Source organism: Vombatus ursinus, unplaced genomic scaffold (genome assembly GCF_900497805.2).
Source record: "Vombatus ursinus unplaced genomic scaffold, bare-nosed wombat genome assembly UNPS02014861.1, whole genome shotgun sequence".
Taxonomy (NCBI): Eukaryota; Metazoa; Chordata; class Mammalia; order Diprotodontia; family Vombatidae; genus Vombatus; species Vombatus ursinus.
In genome coordinates, this window is record NW_020954639.1 from 13,907,218 (window position 1) to 13,931,728 (window position 24,511).

At 37.7% G+C, this 24,511-nt stretch overlaps 1 protein-coding gene across 1 annotated transcript in view; it reads left to right on the top strand.

Annotated features, from left to right (window-relative positions):
• Window positions 1–24,511, top strand: part of MKX (mohawk homeobox) — a 108,025-nt gene that overhangs the window by 25,230 nt on the left and 58,284 nt on the right. The window lies entirely within an intron of this gene.

Sequence of the window (24,511 nt, forward strand, 5' to 3'; positions counted from 1 at the left end):
ATACCTCTTTAAGGAGATACAGGTGGACTTTTTCATTTAGTGTAGATGTGCTTTTGGAGGGTTGGGTTGATGTTGGCCTTTATGAACACCGAGCTCCAAAAAAAAGTCACGTAGTGGGAAAAGACCTGACCTGAGTGTCCATCCTTGCTTTGCCACTTATTATCTGTGTTGTATAAATCAATGATGATAATAACTGGCATTTATATAGTGCCTAGGATTTACGAAGTACTTTGCACACATTATCTCATTTAACTATCACAAAGGGCCCTTATAAGGTAAGAGTTATGGGTATTATTATCCCCACTTTGTAGATGGGCAATCCAAGCTTAAGGAGGTTAAGTGACTTGCTTTTGGTCACCTAGCTCCTAAGCCAGTGACCAGTTGACTGTAGCATAAGAAAGAGAATGGAAATGGAGACTAGTCCTGTGATTTCAGTGGTATAGGGAACTCCCAGGTGAGGAAATACCCTACCAATGTAGGTATGCACCTTGTCTGCAACTTGTAGTCAAAATAAATAGAGGCCAGAGGTGACTAGCAGAAGAAGAATTGAGATGTGCAGGATGAAGCCTTTGAGAAGGGCACCATGGGAAAGGCTGAAATAATGGATAAACTCAGCTTTCAGATAGAGAAAAAATAAGCAATGACAATTTTAAAATTTCTACCCTGACCCAGCTCCCCTAAGTTTTTAGAGAAGCCTCATATTAGAGGACATTTGCACAGGGGGGGTTGAGGTTTTACAGGGAGTGTGGTCAGAGCTGTAAATCTGTTTTTTTGTTTTTTGTTTTTGTTTTTTGCTTTTTGGTGAGGCCCAGGGTCACACAGCTAGTAAGTGTTAAGTGTCTGAGGCTGTATTTGAACTCGGGTCCTCCTGACTCCAAGGCCAGAGCTCGATTCACTGTGCCACCTAGCTGCCCGAAGAACTGTAAATCTGAAAACTGTAAAAGCAGAGTCTGCCCTAGAGGCGTGGAGGAGATGGGAAATAAAGGTAGAGTGATATGGATGCATGCTGGCTTAGAAGTGTATGTGCATGTCTGTTATGTGTATGCACACATACACTTCCAAACCAGAATGCATATGTTTGTGCATACACGCATATACATATATACAGATGTATACTTCCAAACCCTCCAAGAAAAAAGTATATGTGTGTATGTGTGTGTATATATACAATATGTTTATGTATAATATTTAGAATTAATAAATACATACGTACACATATATAAACATTTATGTTTGGTGTTTTTTGGAAGGTGGGTTGGCTAGGTCAGTTTAATTCTGCAAAAGAGGCCAGTCTCACTTCCTGATGACGTCTTCAGGTATTTTGTCCAGAGACCAATTTTCCATATTGAATACTAGAGGTTCCATTTAATTGTTTAGCACTGAATTTAGAATCAGAAAACCCAAGTTGGAGTGTCCTACGGTGGCACTAGATGAGCCACGTGGAGAGAATTGGACTAATCCAGGGCTTCTTAATCTGGGGTTCATGATCTTCTTTAATTTTGATAAGTATAGTCCAATATAATTCTTTTCCCCTGAAAACCTATATGTTTTATTTTATGCACTGAAAAAAAACATGATTCTTAGAAGAGGACCATAGGCCCTGCCAGATTGCCAAAAGATTCCATGATACAAAAGAGTTTTAAGACCCGTGGACTAGATCTTCAAAGTTTCTCCCAGCTCTGACATTCGGTAGTTTAAGGTTCCTTTAAAAAAAAAAAAAAGACAAATCATTACATCATTTGCCCAGTATGCTTACTGTTTGGAAAAAGCATACTGCTTTCAGAGGTGGTAAAATATAAACTCTTAAGAACATTAGGCAATGTGCGTGCATTAGGGACTACTTTTCAAAGTTAAACGTCTAGGTCATTTAAGGTTTGGCTTTTTTTTTTTCCTCCCTAAACATTCCAAATGCATTTGGTCCATATTATGAGCTAATTATTAGCCAAGTTTTATTTTTAAATCAAAGCATTTTTAGTTACACAAGCTGAGAGAAAGCAGCTTAGACATAAAAACTTATTTCCCCCTGCATATGTGTAACTAAATTTTGCTGTTGTGGAAGAAAAAATATCATGTCCCAGTGCTCTAAGACCTGCTTGTGAAGTTTCAGACTGACAGAATATAAGTTCCTTGAGGACAGTTTTTGACTTTGTATCACCAGCACCAGCACAGTGCCTGGCACGTAGTAGGTATTTAATAAATGTTTGTTGATTAATTCATTGATTTCATATCAGAACCTTAGAGAACTGTCTCTCATGGAAAAAATGTAGCAAAGCTATCTATTGTAGCTCCTACAGGATTATCCGAGGTGCCCCTCACCCTGTGGAAAGAAGTATGGCAGCTTTCCTTCTTCCACATGGCTTGTTTAGAAATCCTTTTGATTTTTTTCTAGCTGTTGCACAAAAATCCTGAAAATCTCTCTATGGTCTCAATAACCCTTAGACACTAAGGTAACTTTGTATAATGCTAATGAAGAGTGCTAGTCTGGGGTTAGAATCCTGCCTTGAGGATTTACTAGCTGTGTGACCTTTGCACAAGTGACTTCATGTCTGAGCCTCCATTTTCCCATCATTGAAATGGAGGCAATATTTCCTGTACTAATGCCCTCTCAGAATTAAATGAGCTAACAATAAAAGCTAACATTTACATAGCACTTCAAGGTTCACCAGGAATTTGACAAATGTCATTCCCCACCAGTGCATTTGCTTTGGATCCAAGCTTGGGCAAAGAGCATGGGATATGGAGTCAAAGGACCTTGGGTGGAATCTCACTCCTTTTACTTGATATGTATGGAACATTTGTACATATTTTTGCTTGTTTTCCCCATTAGGTTGTGAGCTCCTTGAGGGGAGGGACTGTCTTTTTCCTCTTTGAATCCCTAGCAGCACAGTGCCTGGCACATAGTAGGAGCTTAATAAACTTTTTGATTGATTGGCACACAGTAGACACTTAATAAATGTTTATTGACCGACTGAAGTTGGGCAAATCACAACCTCTCTGGGCCTCAGTTTCCTCACCTTAAAAATTAAGGGGTTGGATTAGATGGTCTTGTAGATGTTTATCACCTTTAATTCTATGGTCCCATTTGAACCTTGCAAGAATCCTAGCAGGTGTTATTATCCTACTTTTCAGGTGATGAAACAGAATTTAGAGAAGGGAAGTGACTCACCTAAATGAGCAGTGATTCAAGGATTAGGTCCAGCCCACACCTTCTGACTCTCATTCCAGTATTCTCTCATTTCCCTTGCACTGCTACCTCCTTTGTTCCTCTCATTTTAAAAAAGAATGACTTCCGGGGGGGGGGGGGGGAGGGAGAGAGAGAGAGAGAGAGAAAAGGAAGGAGGGAGGAAGACAGAGAACTGGAGCCCAAGACTATAGTCCTAATTGGAGATGTTACTGGAACCTACCAGAGCAGAGGCAAATTATTTTTTTCCTGTGAGTTGCCTGTAGGTCTGAAGTTTGAAACATTTATGAGAACAACATCTACAATTAGAAGTGGTTAGAATTAAGAAGATAATTGCACAACTGTATTTCTAAAAATAAAGGAAAAATGATCACTCAGCATTTTGTTTTCGATGAAATCATCCAAATTGAAGTTTGCCAAATGCCCGTGTAACAGGCAAGCTCTGGTTATTGTCCAGAAACATTACAAGCCACTTTTGTGATGTCAGATTATCAAATTATAATTTTCAGATGTAAGAAGAATTGGTTATCCCACAAAAAGTTGATTACATGTCTGTATAGCCAAGGAACACAAGTGAACTTTTCAGGACACCAACCATACTCTGTAATCCCTGGGTGGGGTCCCTTTCCCAAAAGGTGGCTAGATAAGGACAGATTTGGGTTTACACAAAAACAAGCCTCTCCTTGTTCCATCCTCCAGAGATAGGATCCCACCCACATTCCTTGTAGGACACATATGCCTAGGAGATTCTACTGGCCCCACTTTACCTTGGCTGGGGAATGAACTCTTCCCAGCCCATCTGAGAATCAGCTAGGGCCAAGTACTGCATCATCTGCAAGGATTGACACTCTATATTTTATGTACACACACATATATACATATCCACATACATAAATATATATTCATGTATATAGGCACATACATATGTATATTTACTCATGTGTTACATATACACATGTGTATGTGTGTCTGTCTCTGTAGGCTTACTCATTCCCAATCCCAACACCATTGGTAGGTCAAATTCCCTATTTCTCTATCTTCTTTCAGAATTTCTAGAACTACCCCTGAGGAGCTGTGGGGTTCTTCTAATGCTTTTGTTTACCAGTCCTCATTGTTTACCCTTCTCCTCTAATATCAATTGCAAGTATCTGTTAGTATCTTCCTGATATCAATTTGACCATTTGCTTTCTCAATTTCAACTAACCAATTGATAGTAATTGACTAAAACAAAGGTATTTTTGACCCCAAATCAAAAATGTTCCCCCACAATGGGGTACGTTTTGTTCTTTGCATCTCAGCTCATGGGGAGAGTGGGTTCAGACTTAATTCTTTTGCTACTAAACAGTTTGCCCCTCCGCATTTACTTCCAGCTGTGGCATGAGAGCTGGCCCAGGTACCCCCTGGCCTATAAGTCATGGTGCCTTTACTGAATGTGTTCAATGACGAGCGGGATCTCACAGGTATTTCCCTCGGTGCTGTGCTGGTGCCTCATTCCACTTGGCTGTGGTAGCCATGGCAGTCTCTGTCATGGACACCCATCATTGATCCTCTCGTAGTTAGTTCCTTTTGAAACTCACAAGGTGAAGACCTGGTTTGCTCCATCTCTTACACTCATTCATCCAAAAGCAGAATAGAATAGACCAAGAGACAGAAGAAACTGAAACATCACATGTTCAAGGCCACCTGTCAACCCAGGAGGGGGGAGCCAGCCAATGGCCATGCTTCCCTACCCAGAGGCATCCAGCACTTCTTGCCTCAGGGAAAGAGAGAGCTTGAGTTCTTCAGTTGATGGCCTTTGTGTGGACACTCAGTTCTGGGCCAGCGGTGAGGTAAAAGCCATGGAGTAAGCAGGAAACTGTCACAGAATACCTACAAGTACTCCGAATAGGGCCCCTCCATCTCACATCATCGTGCATTTCTGGAAGCATGCTCCCTGAGGCTCCAGGTGACCATTCAGCACCCAGAACCCTGTGCATGCTTCAGGAACTGGGCCTGCATTGACTAGTCCTCCACTACACTGCATTGTACTGAAATGTGGCTTACCTTGAAAACTGGACATCTATCTTGTTCACCGGTGAAAAGGAAGTCTGAAGGATATAAACTGTTGAGGGAAGACCTACCCACAATCCTGTAAGTTTTGAAAGTAAAAGAGTAAATGATCCTTGAGCAGGAAGAAAATGGAACTTTGTAGGACCAGCTCAGAGATCCTGTTGCTACTTCAGTCTTCAAGTATTTATGACACAAAGACAATTCTGATTTGATGCCAACAGGATTGTTGTTATTCAGTCATTTCAGGTGTATCTGACTATTCATTACCCTATTTGGGGTTTTCTTGGCAAAGATACTGGAGTAGTTTGCCGTTTGCTCCTCCAGCTCATTTTTACAGATGAGGAAACTGAGACAAACAGGGTTAAGTGATTTGCTCAGAGTCACACAACTAGTAAGTGTTCAAGACTGTATTTGAACTCATGTCTTCCTGACTCTAGGCCCAGTGCTCTATCTACTGCACCATATAGCTGCCCAAAGAATGCAACCTACCAAATGACTGCCACCTGCTATGCATTTTAGGAAAATGATTCCACCCCTAGAGGAGGTGGGTGATCCACAAGGTCAAATAGTGTTCAAAGCTGGAGAAAGTTCAAATAGGAGGACTGGGAAAAGACTGAGCAGCTAAGAGAGGTTTGGTAACCTTTGAGAGAACAATCTCAGTACAATGGAAGGATTGGAAGCCAGATTGCAAGGGGCTGAGAAATGTTTTGTTGAAGAAGTGAAGGCAATAAATACAAAATCTTCCTAGTTGCTTGGCAGTGAAAGATAAGAGAGATAGGAAAAGTTAGCTTGAGGACATGGCAAGGTCAAATGGTCTTATTGAAGAATGGGAAGAGTTGGATATATTTATGAGCAGCAGGGAAGGAGCAGGAAACTGAAGGTGAAAAAGGAAATTATCTATGGGGCAAGTTTCCAATGAGATGGAAGGGAATGAGATCAAGGGCACAGTTAGAGGGTTTGGCCTTGGGAAGGAGAACAGCTGACTAATCCTCTAGACTGGAGAAAAGAACGGATGGGCCCTGAGCCAATGGCACTTTGGTTTGGGCTTAGGGAGTTGGGTAGGGCAAGACGGGCTAGAGTTCTTCAGTTAGAGTCTTGGGCAGTATCAGGATATTGAAGCCTGAAGAGAGAATCATGGGAAGGTGTGAGAGAAGGGGCAACCTGTTAGAGGTGGCTTATTTCAAAATTATGCCTAGAACCAACCATATATCAGAAAAGGAGGAAACTCTTCCTCCTTTTCTCTTCCCCTTCCATCTTCTCTTCCTCCTATCTCTTTCTTTGTCTATCATCGTCTCCTTCTCTCTCTTTCCCCTTTCCAACTTCTTTTCCTTCTTTCTGGGCCCCCACCCTCCAATTCTCCTCTCTGTTGGCATGTATGCCCCACCCCCACCTCTCAGGACTCACATTAAGACTATTAGCACATTGTTCAGGTATATAAAGATCTAAATAAGCTAGCCTAGGAATGGTATTAAACCATTTATAATGTTGTTTCTATGAGAGAATATTTCTGAGTTCCAAACAAATGACTTACACACAAACTTTTGGAACATGATTGATTGATTAGTTGGGGATTTTCTGAAGTGTATAAATCATGTGTTTTTGTAAGTTAAAGCTTTTTGAAGTACCAGTTGAGCTATTGAAAGAAATTCTATGGTTAATCCTTTTGTAAAATGAATAATCACTTCATAATGTATCTCTGTGTATGTGTATATATACACTTGCTCAAATATATATATATTTATATTTATATTTATATTCATATATATTTCACTTGTTCACAACTGGTTAGACCGTCATGGAATGCAAGAGTGGCGTCCGTGGGTAGTTACTAAAGATGTTAAGCATTATATGTGCCAGAACTTCCTTTTGAGCATTAACCTTCAAATACTGTTTTCTCAATTCATGGTCCCCTATGGGTATTATGCACCCTTACTTTTAGTGAAAGAATTGAGTGTTCTCTATCTGAATTCTCAGACATTCCATTCCAGGCATGAAAATTACTGGTTGGCTCTTCAGTAGAATAGAATAGAATCTGCAATAGCTGGCCCAGCTAGTTATATTTAAGGAACACCATGAAAATTTTCATAGTCCTTGGTGCCATATATGGAGTACAACTCCTCCTCAGTCATGAATGATGTGTTCCACCTAATGTCATTTTCCAGATAATGGGAGTTTACCCTTTAAACACCAAATCTTTTTCACAGGAACCATTTCCATGGTTTCAGTGAAATGTGCTTCACGGTTTTCTGCTTCCTTAAATAGAGTATACGCCAATGCCCCAGTGGCTCTATGTAGGTACTCCTTCCAGGTATTTCAAATTACAACCCATCTATGCATTCCATCCTGTACAACTCTGGTCCGGTGTCCTTCCCTAAATCCACCACAGAGGGCCAACCAATATACTTCTTCAAGACTTCTTAACACTTTATGGATACTAGAGTAATTTTTGGACTACATCTATAATTTCATTGGTTTAGGGAACACTTGATAAACTCTTGTGATCTTGACAGATCTAACCTGCCCTTTAGAGAGTTGGCCAGGGTGCTGAAAAGTTAGGTGATTTGCACAGAGTCACAGAGCTAGTATGAGGCAGAGACTTGAACTCAGGTCTTCCTGACTCCTATGCCATGCTGAGTATACTGAACGAAATTTAACATTTCCTTGATGAATCCAGGTCATCATTAGGATACATCGATCACCCATGGGTGATATCTTCAGTTATCTAGCCATTTCCTTCTCGAGTTTGGTTCTGCTGGATTTCTCTTGGATTTTTCTTCTCTCACTGTTAGCCATTACATCTCAGGATTTCAACTTCTAGGATCCATGAGCTTTTTTTTGCTTCCAATCTTTTGTCCCAGGCTTATAGATCAATAAGCTTAGTTTTACACACAAATTTACTCAAATATCCTTTCTAGCCTCACAGTACCACAGACCATTGCTCTATAATCTTCCTAAGACACTGCTCTAATCATATCACCCCTGTTCAAAAAACTTTAGGGACTCCCCAAAGTCTATCAAAGGAAACCTTTGCCCCTTATCCTGGCATTCAAAGCCCATCCATGATCTGATCATAAATTATTCCGTCCTCATCTTCTATCCTTTATGCCAGTCAAACCAGACTTATCATTTCCTGAACACAGTCATCATGTTCTGTTGTCTCTGTGTCTTTGCTTATCTTATTTATTCCACCTGGAATACCCTTTTCAATTGCTACTTGTGCAAAGTCTAATCATGCTTAAAGGTTGAAGTCAAATGCAACTGTTTCTATGATCCTTTCTCTGATTCTTTCCTCTCTCTTCAGCTAGAAGTATTTACTATCTTCTGAGCTCCCCCAACACTTGCTTTGAACCTCCCTTATGTTTGACATTCCATTTTGCATTATGGTGATTTTCTCATTTTGCATTATAGTAAGCTCCATGAAGTGCACCTTATTCAATTTTGTGTCCCCTACAGTGCTTTATACATGGTAGTTGCTTAGAAGACTGGGTGAACTCTAAGGTTTCTTCCAGCACAAAATCCCGAGTGATGAGTAGTTATTGAACAAATGAAGAAAAGAATGACCCTAGAGGTCTTTTGTCTGTTTTCTTTCTGGTTCAGGGCTTTGTTCAAGGTGGTTGAGGTTGCCAGAAGTCTGTCCTCTGGTTAAGTGGGGTGTTCCTATGGAAGTATGAAGAGTTAAGTCAAATAGAGTTGAGCTGTGTAGCATGTCAAACAGGACTGTGAACATCCTGGTCTTTCAGTAAATGTGAAGCTGTGATGTTGTTGATGATGTTGGTGATCTCAAGGGGCCTTCCCAGCTCTAAGTCTACGATCCTTTGATCTGATCAAGAAGAAGGTGATGGTGTTTACAGTTAAATTCGTTCCAGAGTTCACAGCACAGGATTTGATCACAGTCATTCGCTTCTTGAAAACAGCATTTTCTTCATGGAGGGTAACTCAAAGAATTTACATCAATTTCCTCCATTATCCCATACGCTGTTCAGAGTTGGTTGATTAACAGCAAATGAACATAAAACAGGAACACAAATTTCATCAGAGACATCTGCAGGCTTATTCAGAGACGACCATTCATCCTCTGTACTTTATGTGTGACTCAGCGAAGTCTGACAATGGCAAAAGGGTTCCACTGAGGAAACACGGGCCCACTCTAGACAGAGCTCTGCTTAGCTCACAGACGCATCCAAGCTCAAAGGCAGCTCAGTTTAGAAAATGTATACAATGTGTTTCCAAGCATCTTTCTGATTATGTTGCTACATTTCTTTAGCCTTTTCTATTCTTCATGTGGTGCTCAGGAGGTCAATGTAATGAAAGCAGAATAAATGTTGAAGAAATCTCAAGTCTGTTGCGTAGACAGATGGACTCCATGGCCCTGTATCTGTCTGCTTCCTCTTCAGGCTCAAATATTTTGCTATATACTATGGGTATATGTCAAGAGAAAGGCCCTAAATGACTCTAAAACATGATTTTAAAGCCAAGAAGGGAAACAATCAAACATTAATATATAGCAACATATTTAAATGATGCATCTTTGGGGGGGCAATGAAGTAATTTTTTTTCAATTAACAAAAATTTATTTGCTCTCATACCCTCCCCATAAAAAAGGAAACTAACAAATATGCATATTCACACAAAATAAATTCCCACATTGGCAATGTGCAAAAAAATGATGTCTCATTCTGCATCCTGAATCTCACACCTCTCTAGGGAGGTCAGTAGTATGTTTTATCATTAGTCATCTGGAATGATGGGTGATCATTGTGTCAATCTGACAAACAATGCATCATTCAGGTACCCAGGCAGACAAGAAAATCCCAAGCGATATAAAAAACATGCAGTTTAGGAAATGAAAGTAAGCATGTCTCAAAAACCAAGTACAGTGATATACAGGTTAATTCATAGAAAAATGTAAAAGTAAGATAAACATATATTTTTAAAAAACCATTAACAGCAAAATCCAAGCAAAAACTCAGAAAGATCACAATAAAAGCTCATGAGTCTTCCATGGCTTGACTTTTTCAACTAGCTGACAATTTCTAATATTCTGAGTCATATTTCAGGACATTTTTTAAAGTTGTCATATACACATGTTCTGGTCTCATATGAAAATGAGCTCTGATTCTTCTGGATGATATTGAAAAATTTTCCCTGGCCTTTGAGAGATTATATATGTTAAAATAGTATGACAAGAGTGACCAGACCCAAGGCTGGAGCAAGGCTGTAAATATGAAAGGATAAGAATGCTACAAAACGTAGCATTTTTCTTAGGGAAAGAAAAAGCAAGTGCTTAGAAATGTTGAAGCAGTAATTATGCTTCTGTGTCTCCTAGTCTTCACAGTTTGGCTGTTGTATATGAGTAAAACAATTGTTGGCGATTTTCTGATAAATTCTGTGCATTTCAACGCCTTCTGCAGTGGCCACATCCCTTGTGCAGTTTTATAGTGGGGCTGTTCATGCCACTATATTTAAGACTGTGTCAGTGTTTCCATTAAGAGACTTTTTCATTCCCTAGGGCTTCTAAGTCAGTCGTAAAAATTCAAGCCAAGTGCAAAGCTGGCACAGAAAGGGGTTTATTCTCCTTCTGTGTGTAGGACATTTAAGTGGGTAACTCCCAGCCACACTGAATCAAGTTAGTTTTGTAAGCCCGCTACACTGAGATGTGACCAAATAAGCTCTTCAAAGATGTCCTCTGCCTGGGAACAAAAACTCTGTGAAAGCGTTTTTCCCGGTCAGTGAAAACAGCAGGGCATTCTCTGTGTTGGTCATGGCAGTGTTTTCTTTATTCAGTTTGTAGCTGTTTTTTCCTCTCTGTCTCCCCACGTTGTTTCTAAAATTAAACAAGAATTTCTCTAGGTGAAAATTGGTCTTGTAGATGCGAAAATACTCTTACCCAGGAAAAATCCAAGTCTCCTTCCAGACCAGAGTTGTGATATTTTTAAATTATGGAAACTTGTGTTTCTGTTTACTATTGGAAATGATATAATTTATAATTACCTTAGGCCAAGTCTTAAGGAAGCAAAAAAAAAAAAGGACAGTTTTCATTAATTTGTCCTTTTTAAAAATAAGTCTTGACAAATTCCATAATAGTTGTTTATAGGAAGCATGTTGTATTTAAATGACAGCTGAATAATAATAGCTCTTTCTTTCCAATACTCTCCCTCCTTGGTACCTAAGTTCCCCTAGTCTGATGATACTGAGAAAGTAATTAGAATCATAGACCTGCAGAATGTGAATTAAAAGGAATTTCTGAGATCATTTTGGCCAAGTCCCTCCTTTGACAGATGAGTAAACTGATGGAGAGGTTTATAATCACATATGATATAATATAATATATATTATATTATATATCATACTTTTTAAATGGTTGTTTTGAGATACTGATTTCTTAATTGGGTGGATATATGATCTTACTCTATGATACATTGTTCTGCTTTACTTGTAGAAATTAGTGGTTTTGGGTGCTTACTGATACATGCTTAAGTATATTTGATTCATAACTTCAGAATTATTGAAATTTTGAGAGTTTTTTTTGGGGGGGGGCAGTTGGGTTTCTTTGTCATTGCTTTGTTTTGTTCCTACAGCTGAAAAGCTCTTGCAAGGGGTAAAGTGTGGCTCTAATTTGTCTGTAGACTGTAGTCTGTAAGAGACAGACAGTGCCTGAGGAGTCCCCATTGGTTAAAAAAAAGAGAAATGAGGATGGTTTGGAAAATCCAATTCAATATGGCAAACATATTAATATGTTTAATATGACATTAATATGATGGCTATTAATATATTAATATGATAGCTGAGTAGTACAGAGGGACAAATCCCTCTGTACTACTAAGGAAGGAGCATGATGTAGTGGGAAGATCACTGGATTCCACCCAGAAACCTTGGGTTCTGATATTTTATTACCCAAGTCCCTTTGGTGAAACCCCTTACCTTTTCTGGGCCTCCATTTCCTCATCTATAAGATGGGGGCATTGGGCAAGACAATCACCAAGTCCCCTTTGGGTTCTTAGACCTATGAACTTTTGCTTGCTTCTGTTCTGAGAAGTTGAGACCCTCCCATCCATTGACCAAGAGGCCTCCAGGTTATCATCAGAAAGAGATTTAAAAAAAAACCAGTGATGTTATATCTGTCTTATGCCTGGGAATAAAAGCTGTGTTTAAAACTATCCTATGCACATTTATGGAAGTTAGGAGCTATTTTACTCTAAGTATTTTTGCCCAGGTCTCCACTGTCTCCCAGGTCTATAACGAGGCCTTGGCATTTCACCTAGACAGGCAGATCAAGACTATTTTAAGGACATCATTCACTGACTTCCAATATTAACAGACCAGTAGTCCAAAAGTGGCCTGTCCCCGCTGAATTCTGGTAACTTGGATAAGATGGTCAAAGAAAGTGAGTGGTCACATAGAAACTCTATGGGCCCATTTTGTATATTTAGGACAGATGGTTGATTTTACCTTCTTAAAATATAGGAAGAATCTGTGTATTTGTTAGTATGGGGAACTCTTGTTGTATGTCTTCCCTTCTCCTTGCCCTGGCTCATATAGCTAGTAATTGTCAGAGGTAGGATTTGAACCAAGGTCTTCCTGACTTGAAGCCTGGCCCTCTGTCCACTGTACTACACTGCACTTGTATGAGGTTTAAAAAAAAAGGAGCCATGCCTAATACAAAATAATGGTTTTTTTAAAAGAACTGTTTCAATACAAAGTGGAAAAATAAGCTAAAATAACAGATGTAATCATAAAGAAAAGAAGGAATGATGAACAAGAACAAAAAAAAAGGCATTTAAAAAAGTAGCATATCCAGAAAACACATTTTGTTTTTCTGACGTTTCACCTGGTGGTCTGGATATTGGAACTTCCTTCTCCTAGCCAGGGCCTCAGGTTGAGATGGATAGATCCATCTCCCAATATAGCAGAACCATTTCAAGTCAGGTTGCCCTGTCCTGCCAAAAGTGTCATGATGACCCTAAAATATGCCCCTCTCTTAAGGGCCAAGTTCTTGGGTCGCTCCTTCCAGCTTCCCCCTGATTTAGACAACAGACGCGTGGAAGGCATGGCAGGATTCTGGCTCCTCTGTCACATGGCCAAGAGAGAAAGGAGAACTGGCTGGCAGAATCCAGAATTCCTTAAATGTTACTATGTCTTACACTTCTAAATGTAAAATCTCCAGCCAGGATGGAGCCTTGTGCCAAGGGCATTTGCAGGGATGTCTCAGCAGAGCACGGAGTTAGCTGTTTGCAATAGCAGGGTAGCCTCTGACTCCTGACAGACTTAGCTGCTCTGCACTTAAGGCAGAGGGATGAGTTGTTTTCCCTCCTCCATTGTTGTCTTGGTCACCACTATTCTTTCATTTTTTCCTCTCATCATTTCCCTTTTAGTCCCTCAGTCCCTCCAGCTGGACAGAAGAAACAAACAAAAAACAAAAACCAAAAACCTTGTCTATGTGGAGGTCGTTTCCCTTCCTAGATAGGTTATTTTTGTCCTTTTAAAAATCCTTGAACAGATACATCTCTGTGTAGCTAAAATCTTTATTTTCGTTCAGAAACCTTTGTTTATCTATTTCTCACCAGAAGTTTGAAACATTTTTGAGCTGCTTTCAGGAATAATGCCTTCTCTCCCTACACCACCCCCAAATGCAGTGAAAAGGGAACTATCCCAACATTGGAAAAATAGACCCAAAGCCTCTGAGAGTTCATTTGGAGAAGTGATGGGGATGTTAGACCGGAACTATTAAAGTAACAGGAAAATTAATGTTTTGGTTAGCAAACCTTCCGTCTCACTAAATGTCAAAAACTTGGTGATTATGATTTTATCAGATTAAGCAGGTATTTTTCCCCTCTTGATGTGATGCTAAAGTGGCGTCAAATGGTTTCAAGGTTCCTGCATTTCTTCAACTTTTCTGTCCCTGGAGTGAAATGATCAACCAGCCAACTGATCAATTAATCTAGAAGTATTTTTTAAAGTTCCCACTAAGTATCAGCAACTCTTGTAGACCCTGGGGGTATAAAAGTGAAAATGAAATAGTCTCTTCCCACAAAGAGCTTATATTTTATAAAGAGGAGAGAATATGTCTATAAATTATGATTATTTTGATTCAAGGATAACGGTTGCAAATAGTTTCTCCTTTGTTTTAGAACAATGATTGACTCAGAGATAACTGTTCAAAAACAAACTCAAAAAGTCCATTTTCTTGTATTAGTTCAAACTTTGATGCAAGATCTGAAATCTTCATATCATAAAATTTTCATCATCAAGAATAATCTGTCACCTTCACAGGTTAAAATTCTTCAATTTAATTCTACCAGAATTGCCTTATTTCCAGAAATTAGTTTCCAACCATGCGAGGCAATGTGGTTTAGTGGAAAGAGAGCCAACTTTATCCTCAGTAAGACCTAGGCTCAAGCTCTGCCTATGTGACTCTGTAAAAGGCCCTTCACCCCTCATTGCCCCCAGCTCACTCTCTAAGACCCTCAGTTTCAGAGTAGCTGGTGATCTACATTGGGAAAGAGGCTTTCCTCACCAAGAGTTTCCTTTGTCAATGAAAGTACAGGGGGAGGGAAAAAAAGGTTCTGGTTTTAAGAGTTCTGAAGACAGAATTCCAGAGTTCTGTAGTAAATCGATGGATCTGGAGTCAGTAAGAGCTGGTTCAAGGCCTTCTCCAACTCTTCCTACCCATGTGACCATGGGCAAAACTCATTTAATTTTCTCGAAACTCATTTGTAGAGTTAGTAATACCTATAGAAGCTATCCTGCTGTGAGGGTTTAAATGAGAAAGTGTATATAAAGTGCTTTAAAATCTAAAAGGTGCTACATAAATGTCAGTAGTTAATAATAATAATAATAATAACAATAAGAGAAGCATGCAGCCAAATCCAACCAACTTCCATCCGGGTGACACCCCCTCTCTCAAGTATTGAGCTTTTGCTAAGAGACTTAAGGGCTTATAGAGAGGACAAGATAGAGAGGAAATTCAGCAGAGAGAGAGAGAGCATCCATTCCCCCCCAAAACACAAAGGGGACAAATGAGATTATGTACTGGGATAGTCCCAGTCAGGGCTGGCATGTAGGTCATGTAGGTCATGTAGGTCAGATAGGGTGGCTCGAGTCATGTGATGTGATGGTGAAAGGCCCTACACCTGCCCCAAAGTGTAGTGCCAGCCCACTTGGCCTGAAATGATGACCGTTGTACTAGACATAAGAGGCAGCATATGGTGGTGGATGGAGCACTTGGCTTGGGAGCTCATCCTCATTCTGCTACTAAAAAGCAATGAGACCTTGGCTAAGTTATATAACCTCTTTAGGCCTAATCTCCCTTCCACCTTTAACATTGTGTGAATCTATGAATGGGAGTAGGCAGAGGCTGGCATTGTCATAGTTAAAATGCACTCGTGCTAGTTAGTTTATAGATGAGGAAAATGAACCTCTGAGAAGTTAAATGGCATAATCATAGTTGCAAAACTAAGTAAGTGGGAGGCAGCATGGTGCAGTAGACAGTATGCTGAACTTGGAGGCAGGAAGACCTGAATTCTAATCCCATTTTCCAAACTTACTGGCTGTGTGACCTTGAGCAAGTCACCTATACTCTGTGGTTCTCAATTTTCTCATCTGCATAATGGGGATCATGATAATACCTTCCTCGAAGGATTGTTGTGAGGTTTTGAATGAGATAATGTATATAGGATGCTTTGTGAAGCTTGAAGCACTTTTTAAGTGTGAGTTATCATCATCATTATCATCTCATTCTTGTCCTTTTTGATAGAGTGTGGATAGAAATTGTTCTAGGATAAGTCATTACTCTGGAATTATTCTGTTATGTTTAGTGTTCTCTGCACAGGCAGATGAAACAATTGCTTTTTTTTGTAACTGAATAAAAGTATTAGCATTTAAACTCATTTTCTACTGCATCACTGAAAGCATCTTCAGGAGTGGACAGGACAACTTCCTATACAGTTTTAATTTCTTAGTCTGCTTCTCTATGTTTTGAAAACTTTTCATTCCATGTAGGTTGGAGATTATGCGTATTTAGTATGGTGGTATTGTTATTACAATTACTCTCTTGTTATCCAAGTCTTCTCATATTTTTCAGTAGAGTTCAGATAAAAACAGTCCTGGTAAAAGTTGCTATCCTGCTATTATTCAACATTCTACAGGATAAAATAGGTACATTTTATAGTTGAATAACAGTATTAGGAAGTAAACTCATCCTCTATCAGTTCACTGAAAGCATCCTCTGTACAATAATATTAAAAACAAAATGTATTGTTGTTGTTGATATTAGTAGTAGCCAAAGCTGGGAAAAATTAGATCTCACCTGGCTTCAAGTCCAGGACTCCCTCCAATATACAATTCTGTTGATTGATAAGGTGGGCCCTGAGATATCAGACTTAGAAATTCTGAGGAGAGGGCACCAGCAAGGCCTGTGGCTGAGTACAACATCAAGAATGCCAGAACAAAGAAGTGGTAGCCAAAAGTGAAATTACCCATAAAAAATAAAAGGAGGGGATTTACAGGAGAATTCTATCAAAATTTTGAGTCTGATACTTCGCAAATTATTCTCAAAAATTGAGAAAGACTCTTACCAGAATCCTTTTATGAGACAAGTATAGTTTAAAACCTAAACCAGAGAAAGATAAAACACAGAAAGAAAACTATAGGCCAATTTCATTAGTGAACATTGACTCAAAAAGTTTAAACAAAATCCTACGAAACATACTACAGTGATTTACCTAAGAAATCATTCATTGTGATCAATTAGGATTTACAAGGAGATGGAGATGGTTCAACATCAGGAAAACAATCAACATAATTAATCATATTAAAAACCAAATCATCCAAAACCACATGATTATCTCAATAGATGCAGAAAAAGCCTTTGACAAAGTACAACACTTTTATGCTAAAAAAAAAAAACCAACCCTATAAAATATAGGCATAGAGAGACTTTTAAAAATATCATAAAAAGCATCTATCTAAAATTAAAGCCAAGGATCATATACAATGGGTGATACACTAGAACCTTTTGCAATAAATATGGATTAAAGCGAGAATGCCTATTTTCTCCACTATTATTTAATATATATGGTAGCAATAGCAATAAGAGAAGAGAAAGGAATTAAAGGAATAAAGATAGGTAAAAGGGAGAAAAAATGATCCCTATTTGGTATTGATATGATGGTTTACTCAAAAAAAACAAAACAAAACAGGAAATCAGCAACAATACTAACTGAGAAAATTAATAGCTTCAGCAAAGTGTCAGGTTACAAAATAAAGCTTCAAAAATCAACAGCATAATAATAACAAAACACAAGAAGCAGTAATACAAAGGAAAATTCCTTTCCAAACAACTACAAAATGCATAAAATATCCAAGGTTTAACCTCCCAGAGCGAACAAAAGACTTGACTAGATTCAACTAGAAAATACTCCTTAAAGACATTTTAAAAAATATATTAATAGCTGGAAAAATATTCAGTGCTCATGGATAAACCATACCAACATAATAAAAATGACAATTCTATAAAAATTAGTTTACACTTTTAATGTTATACCAATCAAATCACTGAGGGGATACTTTAAAGAACTGGATAACATAATATCAAAATTCATTTGGAAAAACAAAGGATCTAGTATATCAAGGGAAATAATGAAAAGAAGTAATGAAGAATAACATTTCCAGACCTCAAACTATATTATAAAGCAGCAGTCATCAAAACCACGTGGTATTAGTTAAAAAGTAGAGAGATGAATGGAACAGACTAGACAAGAGAGATTCAGAAACAATAAAACTCAATAACACTGTTTGATAAAGTAGAAAACATAAATTACCCAGGAAAATACTTCCCATGTGATAAAAATTACTGCCTAAACTGCAAAGCACTCTGGCAGAAATTAGGCTTAGACCAACAACTTACACCACAATAAATTCTAAATAGATACATAACCTTACTACTAGAGATCATATTATTTAAAAAAATTAGAAGAGAAATAGATCATCCATCTCTCACAGCTATGGGTAAGAGATGTATTCCTAACCAAACAAGAGATAGAGGCAATTACAAAAAATAAAAAATACTTTGATCATTGAAACTGAAGAGTTTCTGCCCAGAAAATATTAATGCATCTAGAATAAGAATGGAAGTAGTCCAATGAGAAAACTCTTTGTATCTAATTTCTCTATTTGTAGATAAGAGTTTGATATCTGTGATACACAAACAATTTATATATACACATACATACATATATATGTGCATATATATATTATATATGTATATATCCATTCCTCAATAGATAAATCATCAAAGAATATAAATGAACAGTTCTCAAAAGAACTGCAAAGTATTCACAACCACCTGAAAAAATACTCCAAATTGCTAATAATAACAGAAATGCAAATCAAAACAATCCTGAAGTCTTACCTCATGCCCTGCAAATTGGCAAAAATGACCAACAATGGCAACAATTGATGTTGGAGGGGTTGTGAAAAGATGGGCACACTAATCCATTGTTGGTGGAGATGTGAAATGGCAAAACCATTTTGGAAAACAATCTGGAATTATGCAAAGAAAGTTACTAAAATGTCCATGCCCATTGAACCAAAGACTCCAATATCACGCTTATCCCCCAAAGAAGCCATCAATAAGAAAAAAGTGCCCATATATGCTGAAGTATTTATAGCAGCACTTTTTGTGATAACTAAGAATTGGAAACAGTAGATACCCATCATTTGGGGAAGGCTAAACAAATCATGGTAAATGAATGTAATGGAATATTACTGTGCTATAAGAAGTGATGAGTGTGAAAGTGATCAATGCAAAGAAGCATGGAAGGATCTATATGAACTGATTTGAGTGAAATGAACAGAGCCAAGAAAACAATATATGCAATAACTACAACACTGTAAATGGAAAGAATGACACACCCCAAAGCCAAAAGTAAATGTAACAAAATTATAAAGCTCAAATGAAGAGAGATAAGAAGACACCCTCATCCTACTACTCCATCGTGGAGGTGGGGGCCCACAGATGTTACATATTGTACATGTTTTCAGACTTTTTCAATGTATCAACCAGTTGTGCTGACTTAAAAAAAAGACTCTCTAAAAAAGACTATTTGTCATATAACATGGCTCTCTGAGGCAGAAAGGCATGGGGGAAGGTGGGGGGGAGGGCGGAATGTGGGAGACTGTGATGATGTAAGAAACAGAAAATATCACTAAAAACTTAAAAAAAAGTAAAAGGAGAATCAATAAAGGAAGATTGCTACCTGTTATGGAGATAATTTTGCTTTGCGCTGACTTTGCACTTGGCTAATACTATGTTTGGGACTCTGCAGTGGCATCCTGGTGACTGCAACACTATCTTTTTCAAGGAAAAAAATCATAGAATTTTTTGAGTTGGAAAAAGATTTAGAGATTTCACAGATGAAGAAACGGAGGCTGTCTACAGAAAAAAAGGGGGGGGAGGGAGGTAGAATCAGCAATTTCAACTAGAATTAAATTAATTAATTTAGATCCAATATGCGAAAGCCTTCAACAGAGGAACTCAGAATTGTATAAGACACTTAAGTGAAATCTTTTGAGTGCAGTAGATAAATGGAACCATGGGAAGAATCAGGAAGACCTAAGTTCAAGCCCCACCTCTGACATTTAGTAGTTGTGTGACCCTGGGCAAGTCATTTAACTACAGTTTGCCTCAGTTTCTGCATCTGTAAAATGGACATAACAATTTTAGCACAGTGCCTGTCACATAATAAGCATTATATAAATGTTAGCTAGTATTATATCCCCCCTTCCCTTTCATAGAATCATAGGTTTAAGGCTGGAAGGGACTGAGATTACTAGTCCAACCCCTTCATTTTATGGATGAGAAAATTGAGGCAGCTAGAGGTTAAGTGACTTGCCCAGGATCACACAGCTAGTCTTTGAGGCTAGATTTGAACTTCGGTCTTCCTGACTCCAGGTCCAGTGGTAACTAGATATGGTGTAATATTCAAGGGAAGCTTCTATATTTTATGCTTTAGATCTGTGGTCTCCAAATGTCTTTAATTGTGTACCTCAAGTAATGAAAAAAAAAATTTTGAGCATGTATTCCCAATATACATATATTTATTTAATTACTGTATGACCCTGGACAAATTAGTGCCCTAAGCCACCCTAGTCTAAGGCAATAAGTTGCAGAGAAATCATTGACCTATATCAGTAGAGGGAGTTATCTAGGAGGTTACCTGAACCAATGATATCATAGGTCCAGTACCTATCCCTATAAATTTTATATATTACTACTGTATTAATATATTAGGCATACTAAAAACATAAATAAGAACACATTTAAAAGTTTGATTTAAGACAGAATAAACAATATTTTTAAAATATTTTATTTTATTTAAGAGTTATCTAAAATATTTTATTCTCAGTAAATAATATTACTAGCAATTTAGTCAAAACTGTGATCAAATATGCTTCATTATTTTTGAAAAAAAAATTTTTAACGCTTTGTAATATGGCCAGTCAAAGGTCTGGTTTGAAGTTCAATTTATCTCCATATTTGTTTTTAAAATGGCAGTCACAGCTGAAAAGATTGCACACAAAAGTAGGTAGATGCCAATGAAAGAGGCCTATAATTGGGCATACTTGCTCAATCACAATATGTATTTTTCAATCTTCTCCACCAATTATGCAAAGCTTTTTATTGAAATATTTTATTGAATTTTTTATTGAATATTTTATTGAATATTTTATTTTGGTTTATAGAAGTCTTTTTAGGTTACTTGTCCATTTTGTGAGGCTTAGTTTGGTTAAAATTCAGTAATATAAACCACAAAAACCATTTACTTGGGCTGCAGTACATCACAATAAACTGAAAGTGAATGAGTGACTGATGACTACCTGTACTGTGAAACCCCCTCCCTCTGCCTCCCCATGTTGTGGAGCTCCTTTTCTTCCCACAGGATTCCTTTCATATTGTAAATGGCATGACCATCTCCCCTATGGACTAAATGAGAGCGTTAGTACCAATCTTCATATTAAATAGTAGTAAAACTTACTTTTTCTTACATTTTAGGTGAAAAAAAAATTTAAGACAAGTTCTGATATTTTTAAAATAAATGTAAATACAAATTGTAATGCTTCCTCCCTAGGGATCATCTTGTATATATATCCTTCTTTGGAGACCACTGCTATATATGCCCAGTTTTTAAACCTTTTCCGTTTGTAGGGTGGGGGTGGGTAGAGGTAAGGAAATAGAACCTCTTTAAAAGACGAACAGCAATTGTACAAAAGCAAATGAAATACTGTAGCTGAGACACTTCTTACATATAGGGCCCGTGGAGTTTCTTCATGGATGAAGAAATGAGGGGAAATAGCCTTTTCTTTAGTAAATTAATCTTAAAGAGCCACTCTGCATTAAAACGACTTAAGATTTGGGTTGAAGGAGAGGGAGTCCTATTAAAGTCAAAGTCTTGATAAACTGGAATGTTTGGCTATAGGCATTGAATTTCTGGCTAATAAAGAGTTAAGCAGAGATCTCTTTTTGTGTTCATCCTTAGCTGCTGCAACTCTTTTTAAAATGTGTTAGTCCACTTTCCCAAGTACAACGTAGTGAACTTAACCAAAACTTTCTCTAGTGATCTAGAATCTCTCCATGCTTCTGGGTAATTCGGACAATATGCTATCGTTGCAAAAACAACAAAACAAAACAAAAAAACCTTTGTACTGATCCTAGGCTAGAATTCGAAAGTTATCTTTTTGAATAAGGCCTGGATAGAAGCTTGAATTTTTGCCATAATTTGCTGTCTTTTGCCGGGCCTGGCTTCTTCTAGACCACTTTGCAACTGAGTACTTCCTCATTGCCCAAGAAATACTTGTTCACTCATTGATTTCTTTGAAAAGTAAATTATAGTTGTTGTTTTTTTTAAAAATTGAGTTAAACCAGAATTCTAATTAATTGGGTTTTGATTAAGTTTTACTGTAAAATGTTAAGCCTTACTCCTTTCCAAGGTCTCTGTGATAAATGACTATGTCAGTTTCACTATTTTCATTTTCCAAAAGAAAAAACTGAGATATATAGAATGAGTGAAAAAGTAGTTACAGCATAACTGAACATATTTTATAAACCCAGTTTTTGATATGAGAGCAAAAGCTTTTTTGGTAAGGTGGAGGGTGTGTGTATGTGTGTAAGGATTTATACCCCAAAATGTTTTAACCTGAGATCCAGACCTGTATTTTTCTTTCTTTCAGTGTTCCCTCCTTATTTATTTCAAGGCTATAAAATCCATTTACAGACACCCAATTTGTGATGAGGTTAATTCCTGAATAATTAAGACAGTACAATTAATATATGTATGTATAGTTAGATCCTATTCAAAGCATTTCTATTTTGTTGTTGTTCAACGGAAACAAAATGTTTTTTGTAAGAATCATAATTTGAGTGCCTTTGTAATTCCACTAAGTCCACTTTAGCTCTGCTCTTAAAAATACCATTGACTTTAGTATTTTCCCTGGGCAGCATGTATTTCTTCCCCATCTTTATAATAGTTTCAGGTTATCTACATAACTGCGATCAGCGATGTCTGCAAATGTAAACAGACAGATCTCCACAATCTTATGACATCCCTTGTAATAATAGAATGATAATAAATGAAAGTGTAGATTGTATTCCAAGTTGAAAATGAATGTGGATTTTTACTATTTTTTTAATAAAGGATATTATTTCTTGTATTTTCTTTATAAAAAAAAGGGGTGGGGGAGGCAAAGAGGCTATGTGTTGACTGGGATTCTGAAATGTCCTAATATCACATTTGGCACACATAAGGGACACATTCAGAATCAGTGTTAAATAATGAATAACAAGGTAAAATGCTTCAAGATTAGAAACATACAGTAATTGCTCACAGAGAGGAAAAAAACCTGTGATAGATTGTATGTCACACATACGTGACACCTTATGATGATGAAGCCTTTCCAACTTACAGTGCTTAAAGTAAAGAGCTATATATAATTTGGTTAGTAAAAATACACTGTCGTTATAATAATATGATAATAGTGGAACTTGGCAGTGGAGAAACTAATAAATACTACACTTCTGAAATGTGACTAGACTCCAAGTACATGGTATTTTACGGTGTAGTTAAGTATGTGGCAGGACATGCTAGACCTCGGTTTTCTTTTTGTCTTTCCAATGGAAAAGTCAAGTTCTTTGTTTAAGGGAGCACTGTGGGGATTTTTTTTTTTTTTAGTAAAAACAAGGAGCTAAAGAATTCCATTTCTTTTTGCCAACTTTTTTCCCCCTAAGTTAAATTATTGATTAATGGGGCATTAAATAGCAAATGCTACATTGCTATTTTCTTCTCCTTTTAGCTTAGACTTACTTCAGTAATTTCTAGCTGATGCTACAAATCAAGGTAAATTAGAACTTGCACTGCAGATTTGAAAGATACTACAAAAATGAGGAATGTTCTTGTTCAAAGGCGCTATGATGTTCCATGAGCAATTGGATTCAATAAACATTTGTTGTCCGGCAGCTCTCTCTATCAAAAGCTCGCATTGTACTGGGGAAACAATACACCCAGGGATAAATAATTACAAGGAAAATATATACAGAGAATGGGGAAATCATTTTTAAAAAATGGTAGAATCAAGAAAGGCCTCCAGTAGGAGGTTGCACTTGGGCTGAGCCTTTAAAAGGAGGCAGGGATTCCAAGAGGCAGGGGTGAGGAGTGAAAACATGGAAAAGCATGTGTGATAGCCCATGCAAAAGCCCAGAGGTGGAAAAGCAGGCCAAAAGACTTAGCCTAAATTTGTTTATTTAATCTCATTGTTGCAAATTATTAAGTTATTCTTCTCATTGCCATAATATTCTTTTATCTACTTTTTTTTTTTTTTGGTCTCCCTTTTGCTCCCTTTAATCAGGCCGTGGATCCATTTGTGGCTCAGTTGATGGAATTCAAGGCCATACTCCTTTGGCTCCATCTAACATGGGCCTGAAAATCACTTTTCTCTGGGTTTTCCCTCTTTCCTCGGGGAATGATATTTCAAAGTAACTTGCCTTTCTAGCATAGGAACATGTGGAAAAGTGGTTGCTTAGACAGTAATGATTTTCAGACTATTTCTGACCATCATCCCAGGGCAGCAAGCATTTCCCAGTTCTTTGGCAGTTCTTCATTTGCCCCAGGCAAATACATTTGAGAGAAATCTAGGCGGGCATTTGTATAATAAATAGAGTATAAATAAATAAACAACAACAGAGGGCTGTGAACCGTTTTAATCACTAAGGGTCTTAGTAACATTTGCATA